The sequence below is a fragment of the Gastrolobium bilobum genome, unplaced genomic scaffold, assembly GCF_033153095.1.
Source record: "Gastrolobium bilobum isolate Gb01-03AN ecotype WA unplaced genomic scaffold, APGP_CSIRO_Gbil_v1 utg2490, whole genome shotgun sequence".
NCBI lineage: Eukaryota > Viridiplantae > Streptophyta > Magnoliopsida > Fabales > Fabaceae > Gastrolobium > Gastrolobium bilobum.
Window position 1 is genome coordinate 156,478 of NW_026895628.1, and position 10,434 is coordinate 166,911.

Consider the following 10,434-nt stretch of genomic DNA (forward strand, 5'->3'; position numbering starts at 1 on the left):
CTCTCTCAGCATTTTTTTAATAATATAACACTTGTTTTTATCCTTTTAATACTTTTTTGTGTTAATTAACCAACGCCTCTGTTCCAAACAAAACAACCATCAAATAATAACGATACCACGTCATCATAATAAACCACACCCACCTCTCTTTTTCTTTTCTCTGAGGCTCTTCAAATTCAATGATTCTTCTATTGTGAGAAGAAGAAGAAGAAGAAGAAGAAGAAGAGGGGGTTGCTGAACGGTGGGGGTGGAAATTTAGGCGCAAGCACACAAACAAACAGAGAGAGCGGAAACCAGAAGAAAAGAAGAGACTTTGATGGAGGAATGGAAGATGATGACTAGATACCAGAAGAAAACGCAGAGTTTAGCTTAAATGAGCGAAAAGCCAAGCCTTAATGCATAAACAAGGACACCCATTTCCTCTTTTGATGCCATGGCTTACCCACATTACCGATCACAGTTCGGAGACACAACGTTCACCAAGGTGTTTGTTGGAGGACTAGCATGGGAGACTCCATCTGAAGAAATGCGCAAATATTTTGAGCAGTTCGGAGACATTCTTGAAGCTGTCATTATCACTGATAAACACACAGGAAAATCTAAAGGCTACGGATTCGTATGTCTCTCTCTATAACTCTTATTCTGCCTTAAAGGCCAAGCTTGATTTTTTTTCTTTTTTCACAGCAAAATGTGTTTGTTTGATTTGACCCTTATTATATACAAACGTGTCCTATATATATACACAATGAATAGGTAACATTCCGTGATCCAGAATCAGCTAGAAGGGCTTGTTCTGATCCAAACCCAGTAATAGATGGAAGAAGAGCAAATTGTAACATTGCTTCTCTAGGACGGCCTAGACCATCACCACCCAGAGGTCAATTTACATGTTTTTTTATTTTTTTATTTGCTATTCTACAATGTTTGGAACTGAATCATTATATGTAGCCTTTTGATTCCCTTGCCATGAAAAATAATGAACTTTTTTTGGTGGGGTGGTAATGCAGGAAGGAGTACATTTCAAGGAGCACCAGGTGCGGCGTCGTATAGTGGTGTTCCGGCTACAGGGCCACCGCCACTGCCACCGCCTCCGCCACTACTGTATCCGCCATATGGGTGAGTGAGTTAGCTTTGTTCATTAACTGTAGCCATTTATTACCAATGTCTCTCGTAGTCAAAGGAACTGGTCCATGCTATTAATTGAGAACTGCATATAGACGCACACATTGCTGTCTCCATATGTCGCTTGACTGCTCCCTTCCAACTACAGTAGGTCTCGGTGTCAGCGTGAAAATCCTCATATATCATGTCACTCTAAAGTACAAGGGCAAAGTTTCCCTTATCATCAACCGTTATCTGCATTTTCCTCCTCCTTCTTAATCCCCATAAGCTTAATCAATTGCATTTCAGACAGTTCTATCTGATCCTCCAATCTGATATCAAGCATGAATATGTTTTTCTTTTAGTGTCATAATGTGTACTTTTCTTTTTATATTGAAGCTTGAAAGAACACAGTAATACTTTTAAAAATATATATTTATATATACACACTACACCTTTACATGTTATCCTTTTGAAAAAAACAGAGAAAGGGAGATAATTTTTCTCTGCCTTTTTTTTTTTTTTTTTCTGTAAGCGGAAGGTGTCATTAAAGATATCGTGTGAAAATGTAATGTATGAAAAAAGTTGTTGGATTATATGTATCATAAATTAAAGAAGGCCTAAGAAGATGGGGTACATGTAGATTCAACCTATCAATCAGAAACATTACTTTTGTAACATATATTATAGATATAGATACTTATATGGTTATGGTAGAAATGCTAGTAATAATATGTACAGATTAATAGATATGCAATCCGTGGCAATGCATGTATATATTTTTGTCTGACACTGTGGTCCTGTATCAATTAATTTGGTTTATAATCTTGTACATGTTAAAATCCCTTGGCTCTCGGTACTTTTGCATGTCCTGTGCTATCAAGTCATTTTCTTACCAGCAATTTTATTGTTGTCTTATAAAACTGTATGTATTGGTTGGTGAATTACAAAATACTCTTGACAAGAAAATGGTGAACGTATAAACAAAAACCAGAGGGAAATTACTCTTATATTAACATTTTCATAGACTCATTTCCTAAGGAATGTGGAAAGCACAGTATATAAATTTAGCTTTGAATACAAGAAGTATAGAAGATAAGATCTTTTCTTTCTTTCAATTTATCTGGCAACATGTATCTTTGTTCCTTTTGTTAGGTGTTTCAACCTCTTCCCCTTTTATTAGAACGTGGTATATCAACATTAGCCATATTTCTTCACTGATAAGTTTCTAAATTTTTGGATATTAAATTTTACAATAATTTTTTTTGTCTCACCTTTACTATAAAGCAAAAGTTATTTTTGCAAAATAAAATATGATGATTCTGAACGAGTTATTCAACTTCTTGAGTCGCCCAGAAACTTCTACCAAAGCATAATTAATTCCTTAGTTCTATCAGAAATTGAATGACTTAATAGGGAGTAGCTCATGATTTTCTTTCCTCAAACTCTGCCTCGACATTTCCCATGAGACTTCATATACTTTATATGTGCATGCAAAATCTTCCATATCTTTGGATTCTACCTTGACCATTCTTTACCGTGCTTTATTTTTATTTTTATTTTATGGTAAAATCTTTATAATGCTTTATTTCTTCCTTTTTCTGCTTTAAGGGCAACATGTTCATAATGCCTGAGCCACAAAAAAGGAAGCCAGCACAGAAGTGAGTCATAACTAATTAAATCTTAGGGACAATGCTTACCATACCTCAAAGCAAGCACACAATAGTACTAACTCTGATTATACATTGATAAAATTGGGGTCCCACACGACAACCAAGGCTACTGATACTAATGGCTTCTTTCCTCACCGGATTTACCGGAAAACCTTGCATATTAAGTTCAGTACCAGTCCACAACAATATAGAAGCCTTCCATTTTGAGCCATTGCTTCTCTGAGAAACAAATAAACTATTGCATTTAACGTATTTCCTTCCATATTTGCTTAGTAATTAAATTCCTTTCAACTCTATTTGCAGCTACCCAACCTACACTCCTGAATATGGGTACCACCACCACCAAGTAAGCATCTCTCTTCCTCTAATCAATTAACAACATGGTAAATTTTAATGATGTCAAGTTAGTTATTAATAATGGAGAGCAGTTGGATAATATTAGCTTAATGATCGAATGAGCACAGGCAACATTGTACAACCAACAGATTCAGCAACCTCAATACTATCAACAACTCTATGGACCATCATCTTCAACTATGGGATCCCCATATTACTATGGTTATTCTGTGCAACCACCAAGGGGCACATTTTCTACACCCCAAGCACATCGCGTACCAGCTGGACCGTCCTATCTATACTACCCTACACCCATGGAAGGAGGATCCTTCTCTGCATATCGTCCTCCTCAACAAACAGCAATAAGGCAACCCCCTCCTTCCCCTAGTGGTAGTTTTCTGTTCTCTTCATTCAATTACTTTACCCTTTGATCTTTTTTAATATTCTTGCTTATTACATGAATGTGTATATCTCACTCAAAAACATACACATGCCCACACACAGAAAGTGGGTGAAAGAGAGAGAGGTGCACAGAGATTTATGAATTATGATGCACTTACTGACACACCAAAATAAAAAATATTATATATATATTATTATGATTTGGCTGTAACATATGTGGCCATGGGGGGTCCACATGGGCAACTCCTGCCCCATGTGAATGAGCTGTCTCGGTTGTGCCATGAACCGTATATAATGTATGGGTCAATGTGGAACAAAGTCATGACAGAGAGGGAGAGGGTCATCATGTAAAGTAACTGTGAATGCATGTGGTTTCAGTAAGGAAATGTGGTGGTAATTTCCTCAAAGATGCAGTCAAATGCTCTTGCGTTCATGCATTGGCCCACGTTGCATGTTATATACTATCACTGCTGTAAGTTTTTATTTTAAACAAATACAGCCACCAGAACAAATTAATATAACTTCTTTTTTCTTTATATTTTTGGCATTTTCATTTTTCACTTCCTCCAACGAACACATCCTAAATGTGTATGGAAGGTCCTGTCAATATGATTTATTTACTTCTATGTCAGATATATACATGTATATAGGGTAGTCAATTGGTAGCCTAATACGTGAAAATAGTTAATTATCATTTATGTATATTCTTTATAATCTCAATGTTTCACATAATGTGATTATTATTAATTATGGTTGGTCGTGATCAGATTCACAGACTCAGCAGCGTACTTCTTCCGAGACAGCAGCTGGAGTAGTTATAACTTCAGAAAGTTCAAATACCCAAGGGAAGAACTAATAAATATATATACCTGCGAAGTTTCAACTGTATAATCTTTAAATTAAATTTCATCATATTAATTCTTGACGTTTTTCCTCATTATATCTTCATTTTTTTGGTCCACATGCTATAGCTTTCGGCAATAATGGTTCCCATCAGATTACTTGTTCTCCACAGCTATGGCATTCAAAAGTTGGACTAATCAACTTCTTCTTGGAGATTATCTTCATTCTCTTTTTCGTGTCTTCCAGAATTTCACTTCAATAATTTTTTATTAATTAATCCTATTTTCATTTAAGCTATACTTTCTCCAATTATAAGAGCTTAAATGTTACATCATCAACTAAAGAAATCGAATTCTCTAAATAAGAAAATTTATTATAGCAATCGGGCCCCATGTTTATACTTGTTCAGCCAATCCGTATATGTTCATATTGAAAGAAAGTCAGAATACTCGTGACCTGTTCTTGGGGAAATGGGTAGTTGGCTTTACATACAAAAATTACAAGATGGTCTATGAAATAGTTCAATTTAATTACACTTATATTTCAAGGAAATTATTTGCTCGACTTCTTAGCTAACCTATGGACCCCACTATTTGTCTCTTATAAATGTTATTGGACATTATACATAGGTGGATGTTATTATTATTACAAGTGATTCTTTATATCGTATTAGAACTTGTGAGTGATCATAAGGTCATGAGTTCAATTCTTATCACCCACCACTTTCGAGTGAAATTAAAATAAGTACAAAATAAAAAAAAATTGGGACTGTACAAATATTCACACTTCAAGCCGAAAGGAATCTTATGTGAGAAGATGTGTTAGAGAATAATAAATTTTGTGTGTGAGAGAATGTGTTAGAAAATAATAAATTTTGGATTGAAATAAGTATCTAAACGTTACATTTATAATCGTGAGACATGAACGGATTATTAGAATAGGGTATTTTTAAGTGGATCGTATTCATAGTCCACTATGTGATGGACCGGGTGATTTAGATTCCGAATATTTCAGTTACTAAATCCCATGTCCGAAATATATGTGGACCATATGGTTTGCAGATCAATGGTTCGGCCAAAAAATTTGTCATTGGAGTCCAAATGCACATTAAAAGAAAATAAATAAATCTAAAGTAAACAATTATCGGATCTTAAATTTTCCAACTGTCGTATTACTCAAAAAGGCTGAAGAGTAATAATACTCCAAGATTTTGGTATCTTTACTAAGATAATAAATTAAAAGAGAGAAAAGAAACCAAAAAGTAAGCACAAAAAAGAAATGTAGGATTTTATTTTTTTTCTCTAGGGACCACCATTGAAGTGAACCATGGAAGATGTCCACAAGGGGTATCGTATGAAGGGGGAGGAAAAATTGGAAACGAAAAGGGGTAGAGTACTCTATGAATTATATTAATGAGCCTTAAATGGAAGAATTTACTGGGCAAGTGGGCATTTTATGCTCTTACGTACTTTCTTCATTTGTCGATTTTGACCCGATAAAGTAAATTCGGTGGGTTGGACTTGGATTGGTCATAAATAAACCCAAATGAAAAGACCGAAGGAAAAGAAAGGGAAAAATAAATAAATAAAAATAAAAAAATGAAAAATGAAAAATGAAAAAAAATGAAAAGTAAAAATGGAGATAGATAAAAGAAAAAGAAATAAAAACAAATTATAAAAAAAGAAAAACAAATAAAAGGAAAAAATAGATAGAAAAATAATTAAACAAATATATAAAAAGACTAAAGTCTGAAATATATTAAATTATAATTTTATATGTGTAAAAATATTTTTAAAAATAATGCATTTATATCATTATTCTTGTAACATCACTAGTATCAAATATTGATTTAAGTATAGACAATAGATCATATTTAACAAAAATTTACTCGAGAACTAGGTCACAGTATATGTGTAATGAATTTGATAAAATTTTAAGATAAAGTAGTTCCTTTAAAAGAATTATCTCTCAATATAGCAAAAAGTTGTTAGAAACTGCGTATTTCTTGAAAAGGATCATAGTTTAATGCTTTGGATTTACTTTTAGATAATACCAAGATCCAGAAATTTCCTAAGAACCTTGACTTCGAGGTTAAGGCTGCCCGACCTAGTTCATTTCCCAGTAAATAAAACATATAAAAGCTAGTAATATATATATATATATATATGGATCTATTAATCTCATGTTGCATGAGATAATTATCTCGTGCAACAGAAATAAAATTGAAGGGTCCGCTACTTTTTTAAAAAAAGAAAAAGAAAAAGAAAAATAGTGGACCGCATTATTTTATCTCTGTTGCATCAGATAATTATCTCATGCAACATGAGATAATTATTTCCCATATATATATATATATATATATAAAAGACAAATGGGTATCATTTTAAATGACACAACTTCTTTCACTTCATAGACACAGAGAGGTGTGGGTCCACTGAAAAAAAATAAAGACAAAAAAAAAGTGAGTCTCATCTCTTTGTGTATATGAAATGACATCATTTGTGTCATTTAAAATGGAGGATACCTTGAGAAATAAAAAAAAATGGCACATATTTTTTCATATATATATATATAGGGATATGATCTGTTTACAAACTTTTTGTTGAGATATATAGTCTCACATTGATTGTGTGGGCAACTAATGTGGCCTTTATAAGGCCTTGGACACTCCCACCCTTTGAGCTAGCTTTTGGGGTGGTGACCTCAAGGTTCTTAACATGATATCAGAGTCTCGCCGCCCCCCACTTTCTCTTGTGGCGTTTCTTAGCACAGGTAGGCTAGGCCTGTTGCATTGTCCACTCTTCAAGTTCAATGAGCTCTTGTGTGAGGGGACATGTTGAGATATATAGTCTCACATTAGTTGTATGTGCAATAATGTGACCTTTATAAGGCCTTGGACACTCCTACCCTTTGAGCTAGCTTTTGGGGTGGTGTATCCCAAGGTTCTTTACATGGTATCAGAGCCTCGCCGCCCCCCACTTTCTCTTGTGGCGTTTCTTAGCACAGGTAGGATGGGTCTGTTGCATTGTCCACTCTTCAAGCCCAATGAGCTCTCGTGTGAGGGGGCGTCTTGAGATATATAGTCCCACATTGATTGTGTGGGCAACTAATGTGGCCTTTATAAGGCCTTGGACACTTCCACCCTTTAAGCTAGCTTTTGGAGTGGTGACCTCAAGGTTCTTAACACTTTTTTTGCAAATTACACTAAGTACGACCGGTTGTACACTGCATGATTAAAATATGACCGGTCGTACTTAGTGTAGTTTGTAAGAGTTTCTAAACAAAATTTTTTGTAGATATAACTTACCCTATATATATATATGTGTGTGTGTCATTTTAAAGGATGTAAAGTTGTGTCATTTTAGGAGAGATAAAGAGATAGATAAAGGAGGAGAGAGAGTTGACAAAAAAAATAAAGGTGTGGGTCCCACCTCTTTGTGAGAGAAAGGATATAAGTTGTGTCATTTAAAAGGATAAAACTTTTCCCTATATATATATATATATGTATATATATATATATATATATATTTATATATATATAGGGAAAAATATTTCTACAGTCACTTTAGATAAGGTTGTCTACAGCTACCTCTTTTTCACTCTAAGTACGACCGGTCGTACTTAATTATAACAATAAAACTGTTCCTTTTTTCTCTTTCCTCAGACATTGTCGGCTGACGTGGCAGAGAGAGAAAATGCAATTTTAATGTACGGTCATACTTAGTGAAAAAGGGTAGGTAGTTGTAGACAACCTTATCTAAAGTGGCTGCAGAAATATTTCCCCCATATATATATATATATATATATATTATTTGTGTTTTTTTTTGTATTAAATGCAGATAAATTATCTACATTGAATACAAAACAACGTTTCCTTGGGGTAAAACTGTAAAAGTAAAGATATTTTTTTAATTGTAATTTATTTTAAGGTTATAATAGTCTTTATTATTATATTTTTTAATTTTTTAACTTAAAACGATATTATTTTGAGAATGAATCTTCGTTATGTTGAAAAGCCTGTATATATTATATATTATTTATGTATATGTTTCCAATAGCCCAAACTTGTTGCCGTTTTTATATTATATGTAGATTGTCATCGCTAGATGAAGAGGAAGCAAAAAAAAAAACATTGCTAGAATGCTAGTTGATAGCCCAAAGCATATCGCAATTAAGTTGAAGAGCAGTGACAACACGATGAGACAATATGAGATATTGTCAGCAAAAGGAAGCAAAAGCAAGGTGCAAACCTAAGCTCAAGGCAGGTAGTTTAGGAGGCAATGCAGAGCAAGGGCATGACTTGGCCCCTTGGGTGTTGGGTTTAAGCGACACTTGAAGAAGGGTATTCTAATATATTATAGAATTGTAAATAATCTGTACAAAGGGTTCTCTATTTATAGAGAATATTTGACCTACTTTTAACCTAATGGGCTTGGCCCAATACAACAAAGGGCTTGGCCCAATACAACAATAAATGACTAAATAAAAACTAAATAATAACTAAATCAATATTATTTACAACACTCCCCCTCAAGCTGAGGAATAAATATTTATCATTCCCAGCTTGCTAGTAAGTTCTTGAAATCTGTCTGAAGGAAGCCCCTTTGTTAATAGATCAGCCAATTGACGCCCAGTGGGAATGTATGGAGTGGTAATCAACCCGCTATCAAGTTTCTCTTTGATGAAATGACGGTCAACCTCAATATGTTTAGTCCGATCATGTTGAACTGGATTATGAGCTATACAAATAGCGGACTTATTATCACATAGCAGCTTCATAGGTCCCTCACATTTTATTTTGAGATCATCAAGAACAATTTTCAGCCACAGTAACTCATAAATGCCTTGAGCCATAGCTCGAAATTCAGCTTCTGCACTTGATCTGGCAACCACATCTTGTTTCTTACTTCTCCATGTCACCAAGTTACCGCAAAGAAACATGCAATAACCAGTGGTAGAACGACGGTCAGTCACGGATCCAGCATAATCAACATCTGTGTAGACTTCTAAAGATAGATTGCCATCACGTCGGAATAACAATCCTTTACCAGGAGTACCTTTAAGATACTGAAGAATTCTCTCTACTGCCTGTATGTGTTTTTCTTTTGGGTCGTGCATAAACTGACTGACAACACTAACAACATAAGCTAGGCCTGGTCTAGTATGAGCCAGATATATCAATTTCCCAACTAGCCGTTGATATTGTCCTTTATCAACTGGAGGACTCTCTTCTTCATAGCCCATCTTGTGATTCTGCTCAATAGGAGTATTAGAGGGTTTACACCTGAGCTTTCCTGCTTCTTTGAGAAGATCAAGAACATATTTCCTCTGGCTGATAAAAATTCCTTTGCTTGAATGAGCTACTTCTATCCCTAGGAAATATCTCAGTTTCCCAAGGTCTTTGATTTCAAACTCAGAGGCAAGCCGTGTTTGCAGAATCTGTCTCTCCACAAAATCATCACATGTGATAATAATATCATCAACATATACAAGGAGCACAGTAAGCTTCCCATTTTGGGAGTGCTTGAAGAAAAGAGTATGATCTCCTTGGCTCTGTCTGTATCCTAAGGTCATCATAACCTTAGTAAATCTTCCAAACCAAGCACGAGGTGACTGTTTCAATCCATACAAGGCCTTTTTTAATCTACAAACTTTATTTTCCCCCTTCACAGAATCAAAACCAGGCGGGATTTCCATGTAGACTTCTTCTTCTAACTCACCATTGAGGAAAGCATTTTTCACATCAAATTGATTTATATCCCAATTGTAATGGGCAGCAAGGGATAACAAGATTCTCACTGTATTCATCTTTGCAACTGGAGCAAAGGTTTCTTCATAATCAATGCCATAGGTTTGAGTGTAACCTTTGGCCACTAATCGAGCCTTATATCTCTCAAGAGTGCTATCAGAATTATATTTCAGGGTATAAACCCATCTGCACCCTACTGCTTTCTTTCCGTTGGGTCTATCAATAACCTCCCATGTTTTATTTTTCTCCAAAGCATTCATCTCCTCTTGCATGGCTTGAGCCCAATTCCTATCTTTCAAGGCTTCATGTACTGATTTTGGGATTGCAATA

The 10,434-nt window shown here is 34.8% G+C and overlaps 1 pseudogene; it reads left to right on the top strand.

Moving 5' to 3' along the window:
* Positions 1–373: 373 nt before the first annotated feature.
* On the top strand, positions 374–4,368 carry LOC133285329 (uncharacterized; annotated as a pseudogene).
* Positions 4,369–10,434: the final 6,066 nt, after the last annotated feature.